The sequence below is a fragment of the Branchiostoma belcheri genome, unplaced genomic scaffold (genome assembly GCF_001625305.1).
Source record: "Branchiostoma belcheri isolate BF01 breed outbred unplaced genomic scaffold, Haploidv18h27 scaffold7, whole genome shotgun sequence".
Taxonomy (NCBI): Eukaryota; Metazoa; Chordata; class Leptocardii; order Amphioxiformes; family Branchiostomatidae; genus Branchiostoma; species Branchiostoma belcheri.
This window is the reverse complement of record NW_017804353.1, coordinates 363,763-373,342: the sequence shown is the minus strand read 5'-3', so window position 1 is coordinate 373,342 and position 9,580 is coordinate 363,763. Positions and strand designations below refer to the sequence as shown.

The window sequence follows — 9,580 nt, the reverse complement described above, 5'->3', positions numbered from 1 at the left end:
TTAATAAACGTACCGTGCAAAATAAGAACGTACCGGGTGGACGTTCGGGCCCAAAAAAATCGGCAGATGACAATTAATTTTTTTTTTTTTTCATTTTGCGATTTTTTGAAGCGGCGATTCCGAGAACCAACAAATTAAATTGGTGTGGCCTCAAAAAAGAAAAAAAATAGCCATGCCTTCAAATATCAGAGTTATAAACCAACAATCAATAAGTCATTTTTTCATAGAATTATTGTAGAGTGGAACTCGCTGCTATCAAGTACAGTAGGGGCATTGTCATTAGATAGGTTTAAACAATGTTTAGAGTTAGATGTTCAAAAAGCTATGTGTTGATGGCAGGGCACCAGAACAGGTACAACTGTGCCTTGTGCCAGTACGCTGAATTAAACTGGTGGATGTGCCAACTAACAAGTATCTCATACACCTAAAAGAAGAAAAAGAAACAGCCATGCCTTCAAGTACTGGAGTTATTAACTACTTCTGACAATGCTCCGCTATTAATTTTGGTCAGGGGAGTTGTCGTGGCATACGTGGGGTACGTGGTGCTGGCACTAGGCCACTGCTTGTTTCACTAGGACAGGTACAACTGATTTTTTCCTAGAACTATCGTAGAGTCGAACTCGCTGTCAAAGAGCACAGTAGAGGCATCCTCACTAGATAGCTTTAAACAATATTTAGAGTTAGATGTTCAAAGGTTAGGCCAGGGGTGTTGTCAAGCATACGTGGTGTACGTGGTGCTTGTAGGGCATCAGGACAGGTACAATTGTATGTGCTGTTTGCCAGTACGCTGACTTAAACTGTTGGATGTGCCAACTATCAAGTACCTAATATCACCTCAAAAAAGCAACAGTCATGGCTTGCCTTCAACTACCAGAGTTATTAACTACATGTATATCTGACATGCTCCGCTATTAATTTTGGTCAGGGGAGTTGTCAGCCATACGTAGAATACGTGTTGCTGGCACTGGGCCACTGCTTGTGTTGAGGACAGGTACAGCTGATAGAGGTGTTCAAAAACTCATTTTTCCTAGAACCATTGTAGAGTGGAAATCATTGCTACAAAGAGTTATTATTACAGTAGGGGCATCATCACTAGATAGCTTTAAACAATGTTTAGAGTTAGAATCTGATGTTCAAAGTAACAAGTAGTAAGTTAACCTAGAATCCTATTCTAGCTCCTGTTTGCTTGGGATCCAAGTTTAGCACTTGAGAATAAGGAAAATTGTAAATACTTTTGAGATGTTTTGAGATCCTTGTTTGTGCACTGTCTACTTTATTCTCAATTCTGTACTATTTTACCCATACAGCTTTAATAGTAGTTATGTCATAAAAACACGAGTTGGCTAATTTTTTCCTGCTATCTTGTTCATAATAACCAAGTCTTTAATTTGTAACTAATCTAAATTCTACTAGAATACGCACCTCCCCCCCCCCCCTCAGCGATACCCCTCACGGGGTTGTTAGAGGAAAATAAGAAGAAGAAGAAGAAGAATTGCAATTACACTCAGTATTTCTATTACTAACACCACTAGTTTGTTTTAACCATTTGTGTTTGGTAACAAAAGACATTACTTTTATTGCTTAGTCCTTTTATTTGCACAATAAAACATACGGAATGTTTAAGCGATTGCTTTAGTTTGCTATTTCTAAATTGAATGGGAATGAAGACGAAGTGTTTGTAGGTTTTGTTGTCGATACTTTGTAGGATTTAATTGGCACTTGTCTGTACCCTCGGGTGTGGTTTAGTACCAGGGTGTTGGAGTTGATGGCACAAGAAAGATCAATCAAGCAAGGATTGGAAATGTGCTATAAGGCCTAGGAAAAAGAATGTTGTGTTTCCTGTTTCAGTCCTGAAAAAATTAGGGCCGGTAGGTAGGGATTATCCTTATTTTTCTTTTAGACTTCAGTGATATCCATATAAGGGTCCAACTTACACAATACAGTTTAACAAAGTAAACTTGTATGAGGACACTTATATTTTCAATGTCAATGTTGGAAAACCAATTGTACAATGTTTCATCACTCAGGTGTCAGATCATGGAGCTAGAAATGGTCGATCAGCTCGAAACATTTATGTCCCTCGCAGGGGTCCACCCAAAAAAAGGCTAGGGCCTGCAGTTTTTTCTAGGTTCGGTTGGGAAACAGGAAACACAACATTTTTTTCCCTAGGCCTAGCTGATGACACTAAGGGATTGGAAATGGGCTGGAAGGTTATCTGATTTTATTGGTCCCCCCCCCCCAAAAAAAATGCTTGGGTCGGCAGTTTTTTCTAGGGTCGGTCGGAAAACAGGAAACACAACTTTTCTTTTCCTAGGCCTCATAGATTGGAAATGTGCTGGTTTACTACCAGGGTGTTATAGCTGATGGCACAAGAGCGATCCATCACTCAGCGATTGGAAATGCGCTGGAAGGTAGCCTGATTTTATTGGTCTCTGCACACCCATGGTCGAACCGAAGCTTTATTGGAAAAATAGCCTCGTGGAAAGTAGAGTAAAGATGTGCGAGCCTGGGGGGAATATTCATTTTGACCGAATAGCCAAGCATGCCTACACTGAGCATAGAATTATACATGCGCTTGTGTGTGTGGACTTTTCTGCAAAGTCACCATTTTGTGAACATATGCATTGTGCTACTGTAACTGTATTTGTATCTGTATAGCTGGTAAAACTGCCTTTTGGCGTAACACACAGCTTCGCAGGCATATGGCACAGTGGCAGCTGGCTAAATTACTAGTACACCAAACTACCTGTTACACCTAACTTTTGCAAATCTTTTGGACTCCAGCCTTCCCTCTGCCATTTCTGCTTCAAAGTTGACCTGAAAAATACTGCAAACTCTCGATTTTCCAAGTGCCAACAAATTTAAGTACCGTATTTATTCCAATAGCGTACGCCTCTCTATTAACGTACGCACCCCCGATCTGGGGCCGATCGCAGGCCTTGCACTGGGAGCCGAAAGATTCAAATGAAAAACCCCATTAACGTACGCACCCCTTATTCAGAATTTTCCGTGGATCGAAAGGAAATTGAAATAAACAATAAGCTTTATAGACGTATCCCTATGCTAGTGCTTGCTTAAAAGGATTGTTTAAGTGTCTGTGCAGTATTTTAGGTAGAATCCAACGTCAAGACGACAGTTTGCGCCACCAAATTTCACTTCCGGTAAGTATGTGAACAGGCAGGATAACATCCAAAGGTAAGTGATCGCAGCAGAACGTAGATGCCGGGGAAGATCATCAGGCACACAGCGCCGCGGAAGAGGTTTGCATTACATATCGCTACAGTGAAAAAATATTTCCTGTAATACTATATTGTTTCCCGGTATTAATCTCTTGAAACACGGCGCTGAATATTGACGCAAAAATATTTCGTTTACCGCGCGCCCAGACTGTATGCAAATCTCGCGTCACGTGTCGGCATTTCGCATCTCTGATTGGTTGCTGCGTCCGCCGCCGGCGCTGCTGGCGGTAGACTTGAGCTGGCCGACGCGCGTGTAAACAATTTTTCTTTGTTCGATATAAGCGCTAAAATTCTATTTTCCACAACCACACATCGATATTCTAGTGAAGAAATGCATAGTTTCAAGAATCTATGGGGAAAATATATGTTTCTAAGCGGATTTTTAGCGTTTTCGTCGTGATTTTGTCGTCACTTAACCCGGAAGTGTGGACCACGGCGTGGGTTTTCTTTTTATACCCACGCTAGATTTTAGCGTATTTTACCCTGCATTTTACCAATCAAAACAATAAAGAACTCCCGCTTAAGAGAACCCTGTAACAATTTAGATAGCAGCAATTAAGTATTTGATCAAATTATTTGTGGATGTGCTGGCATTTCAGCTGTATTATTCATCGGGAAAAGCGGCTAACTTACCGGTAACATGGCGGATGGTGCACCGAGTCAGCTTACGATACTTGTAAAAATTATATTTCTAGATAAATCATGCTACATCGTATTTTATTTTCTCATATCACACTTACTCAAGGTATAAAATATGTCTTTATTTGAACAGGGACGTTTTTAACCTCTTATTTGAAGTATAACATGAACTATTCTTTGTTGAGTGGTGCGTAACAAGTACCGGGGTACTTCTGGACACATTGTGAGGCCGGCTCCCTTGCTGGCTCCGATCTCTTTCCGATTTTTTTGGGACAGAACCCCCTTTAACGTACGCACCCCGACTTTGGCCTTGGTCTGGAACACCTGCTTGCGACATGAAAAGTTTAAAAAGTGCGTACGCTATTGGAATAAATACGGTACCGCAAAATTGGTGAATGTACAGTAAGTCAGCTGTTGCTAGAATCATGGTATGTCTGACATCACACTGATGACATGTAAGGTTCCAGCCTACCCTCCGGCATTTCTGCTTCAAAGTTAACCTGAAAAATATACTGCAAACTCTCGATTTCCCAAGTGCCTACAACTTTAAATACCGCAAACATTGGCGAATATACGGTTACTCAGCTGTTGCAAGAATCATGGTATGACTGACATCACACTGATGACATGTAAGGTTCCAGCCTACCCTCTGGCATTTCTACTCCAATCCCTCTCCTGAAGGGCACCTTAGGTGTTCGTTGAGCCGTGTAATTAGCATTTAATCACGCCATAATTCTCCCGCTGACCCAGAAACGTATCCTCACCCTGCCTAGGGATGCGCTACACCCATCCTGACACTGGTCAAACCCATTCCCCAAGAGACCAACGTCCCGCCAAACTGTCAAAGACAATACGACTCCGCCGCAATCGATCCGCCAACGTTTGCTATTCAGTAGGGAGCCTCAGAAATACATTTTGGCGGAGATAGCATCATTATTGCTCAGCTTGTGTATCTAAAGGCGGGCCGAAAATGCTCCGGCTTCAGAAGTTCGATCCCCCGCAACACGGGTAAAATGGCTAAGGGAACATTAAAAGAGCGGGGAGAGCATATACTATTAGTTCTGCCTGCTACATATTCACTGACCAGAGGACACAGGCTCTGACCCAGGCATCATTTAGGTCAGTAGAGATGGTACGGGTCATGGATAGGCCCCCACAAACTACTGCCTGATGGACCCGGGATGACGGAGAAGCATTCAGATGGAAAACAGCATTTTTGCAACCATTATGGATGTCAAAATAGTGGTTTTGCAGATGGGATGGGTCAGAAATCGGACCTTACAAAATACTAGTCTTAAAGCTTGCTGATGGACCTAGATGGTGGTGATGCATTCAGATGGAAAACGGCATTTTTGCTACCATTATGGATGTCAAAATAGTGGTTTTGGTGGTACCGGTGGTTTTACAGTTGGGGTGGGTAAAGATCAGACGTTACAAAATACTAGTCTTGCTGACCATTAGAATGATGTGTTGATGATCTGTTTACATGGAAAAACAGCATTTTGCTACCATTATGGGCACCACCATTTTTTTGCTGGTGGTTTTGCTGATGGGGTGGGTCAGAAATCGGACATTACAAAATACTAGTCTTGCTGATGGACCTAGAATGATGACTTATGTGTTTACACATGTACATGGGAGAACAGCATTTTGGTTCCATTATAGACATCAAAATAGTGGTTTTGGTGGTGGTTTTGCAGATGGGGTGGGTCGGGGATCAGACCTTAAGAACAAAATACTTGCTGATGGACCTGAAATGATGGTGTTACTGAATGAAAAAGAATGTAGGAATAGACACACGTAACATTAACATGGAAAACAGCATTTTTGCTACCATTATATATGGACATCAAAATAGTGGTTTTGGTGGTGGTTTTGCAGATGGGGTGGGTCAGAAATCGGACCTTACGAACAAATTACATTGTACTTGGAGCTCGAATGATGAGAATGATGGGAATGTGTTTACAAGGGAAAACAGCATTTTGCTGCCATTAGCATTATCAAAATATTCATTTGCCTTTATGGTTTTCGGACAGTGTTTGTTTTGTTTCATAATAATATATACCATAGGTATGGATGAAATATATTGTTTTCTGTTATGTTTCTCCTCCTCCTCCTCCTGCCACTCGATCAAATGGATTCAAGTCTGCCATTTTTCAACCAAATTTTTTGAAACAGGCCTTTAAAATTGTTTTATTTAGTTATGGCATCTTGGATCTTCTACCGTTCTCCATTACCCCACACAAAATGGCCTCCGTGAATCAGTGCCAAAATGGCTTGTTCCAAGTTTGCAATTACTTCCAGTACCTTCTACAAAACGTCCACATGGATTATACTCTCAACAGGTGCAACTATATTTTCCCACGACTTTCATGAACAGAAACACTTTGTATCAGCTAGCGAAAATACAATGTGACATTTCTGAAGATCACCAAAGGCCCACTTTTATAAATAAGTCTCACCAGGTCCAACTGTATTTTCCCCACGATTTTCATGAACAGAAACACTTTGTATTCACTTGTGAAAATACAATGTGACATTTCTGAAGATCACCAACGGCCCACTTTTATAAATAAGTTAAGGTTTCCCTTTAATGTTGCCACATTTGAACTTTAACGGTATTCAGTGAAGATGAATATAGAACATTTTAACCATGAAGAAGGGGATTTGGCGGGGCTGGAAATACTGGTGCACCCAAATTTGGAGCTGTGCACCCAATTTTTTCTGCGGGTGCACTGGTGCACCCAAATATTTTTGTAGGCATTTTTGTACATAGTAAATAGTATACAGGATATGCTTGGCACCTAAGTATCAGAAAAATAACAAAATCTTTGCTGCAGTACTAAGTACTGACAAGTCTTGTTTAATATTTTGAAGTTAGCTCCCATTTCAGATTCAATCTTAGAAGAGGAGCAGTAAGATTTTATATGGTGCAAACCAAAAATTTTTTGGTGCACCCAATTTTTTAGGTTAGGTGCACCTGTGCACCTATTCCCAAAAACGAATTTCAAGCCCTGGGATTTGGTCATTTCGGTGATAAATGACAGTCGCTGAGCCAATTTCCTGACTCAGCGTTACCTGAAACATTTACTGAGCAGGACATAAGCCCATATTTGGAACATAAGCCCATATTTGGAAGCATTGCTGTGTGTGCCTTCCAGCAATTCCGGGAAATTCAGGGATGTTTCAGGGAATTGATCCGATCTCAGATTTCTCTGTCTCACTCGTTTGAGACTCAGTAACTCAGTAACTCTGTGATCATTGTAAGGCCTAGGGAAAAAAATGTTCTGTTTCCTGTTTCCCGACCGACCCTAGAAAAAACTGCCGACTCTAGCCTTTTTTGTGTGTGCAAGAGACATAAATTTTTTGCGCTGATCAACCTTTTCTATCTCCAATAATTATTGATCTGAAACCTGAGTGATGAAACATTGTACAATCAGTTTTCCAACACTGACATTGAAACTAAACACCTTAAAGTTGACCTTGAAATAGCTATACGTCCTTAACTTTACGGGATTGCAGCAAGACAATACAATGTAGGCACTAGCTATCCTATAGGCAGCTATTTAGCTTTTAATGTCTTTAATGGAAGGTAATTTTACTATCATTTTCCATATGTACATGTTAATACATGTAATTTATGGCAGAGTGCTCAGCTTTAGGCAACATTCTGTTTGCCTTTTTGCATACATGTAGTATAATGTATGACATTGATGCAGCAAAGGATGAAGGATGATATTGTATCAGTATCATCAGTATCTGTATCTGTATACAATGTACATCTGTACATTTATCTGTACAGTAACTGCCCTTTGGCATAACACAACAGCTTCTGTTTCTGTATCTGTATCTGTATCTGTATAGCCAGTATAACTGCCCTTCGGTGTAACACACAAGTTTCTATATCTGTATCATATAGTAACTGCCCTTTGGCATAACGCAACAGCTTCTGTATCTGTTTCTGTATCTGTATAGCCAGCATACATGTAACTGCCCTTCGGTGTAACACACAAGTTTCTATATCTGTGTAGTAACTGCCCTTTGGCAAAACGCAACAGCTTCTGTATCTGTTTCTGTATCATTCTGTATATCCAGTATAACTGCCCTTTGGCAGCCTTATAAGTGTAAGCCTACGTAAATTATGTGGCCACCGTCTTGCCCAGATGTGCCTTGCTTACTTCTTAACCCTGGTAGTGCAGTGCTTGCTACAAAATTTTGCGGTAAAAATGCCCCATTTTCCATTGGGAAATGTTAACTGAGAAGTCCCTTCTGTATTTTGGATATGCCCTGGGTTTAGGTCCAGACTTGTAACCTAAACCTCTTGACTTGAATATGGACATTTACGTGGGTTTAGGTACACAGCACTAACCGGTAACCATATATGAACATCACTCTCCCTTCAGGGCTTCAGGCCCACCCGGAAATTAAGTCTGCACAAACTTTAAATGACTTTACAGTACGCCATTGACACAAGTTGCCCTAATCCGGCACTGATTCCTGAAATCGCTATCTATTTGATGTATTATTCATCAAAGTTGGTCCAATCCGTCTGTGTAATTAGACAAATCCCGACAACCTCCGATGTCGGTCTGGATTTCATCTCTCGACCCTTTTGGCCGCCGGGAAAAAAATCGAACAGATTAAACTCACCTGTCAGTCAGGATTAACATTGGGCAGATAAAGTTCAATGTAGATACATGTAGTAGTAAGTCGGGGCACTATGGACCACTGATACTTTGGAAGATATGTGTATGGTAGGTGTGATACTTTTAATTTGATTTTGAATTTATCTAAACTTACTGACTGAAGTGAGATATACATTATAAGAGAATGAAGAGAACGAAAGTACGACTTTTTCTAGCAAACTAAATCTAAGACTACATCGATGTAGGTTAGACATCCACGTAATGAGATATATGTATACATGGAAATTGTAACTCAAACAACTGGATATATCTTGAAAATTGTAAGACATTTCAAGTAGTATCCACTGCTAACAAAAAGGAGTGGATAGGTCTAGAAATGTGTAATAAAGAACACTTATTCTAGATTTCAAAATGTTTTAAGAGAAGAAAAATTTGCTGATTGGGCCAATGGACAACATTTCAACAAATTTCATGGTGGCCACACTATCACATAACAGGCATGTACGACTGTATAAACTCACTCACTCATAAAAAAATAAACATAAAGAAAATGGATGATCCGATTCCTTGCCACAAGTGCGGTGACTTGTACCTGTAATTTGTTTTGGGTATCCTGCTGTCAAGAGAGCTTATGAGAGGTACCTAACGCCATTTATCATGTGTAGGCACCACAGGGACACGCAAGCTTAAGGGAGAACAGTGAGTTCTGGAGATCTCAGAACCTAGAATTCCTTGCTTTGCTTGTATGTCTCTGTGGTTGTTGACACTTCGACATTTTGTGGGGTTTGTTTTTTTGCGCTGATTTATTGCAACTCAACACAAAGTTATCACACTGCAAACATGCACAGATGTGTCACTACAGTATAAACTCTAACACCCCACAAAATGTCACAGTGTCAACAACCAGAGACATGCAAGTGAAGAGGTGTATTTATCTAGATTCTGGAGATCTTTTTGAGGTTATACTTGAAACGACAGTGTAGTGACACATCTGTGCATGTTTGCAATGTGATAAGTACAAATGTGTAGGCACCACAGAGACACGCAAGCGAGAAC

General features: G+C 40.6%; 1 protein-coding gene across 3 annotated transcripts in view; it reads right to left on the bottom strand.

The window, feature by feature from the left end:
- Nucleotides 1–9,580, bottom strand: part of LOC109484703 (heparan sulfate 2-O-sulfotransferase 1-like) — a 96,265-nt gene that overhangs the window by 38,539 nt on the left and 48,146 nt on the right. The gene's annotated exons all lie outside the window — the stretch shown is intronic.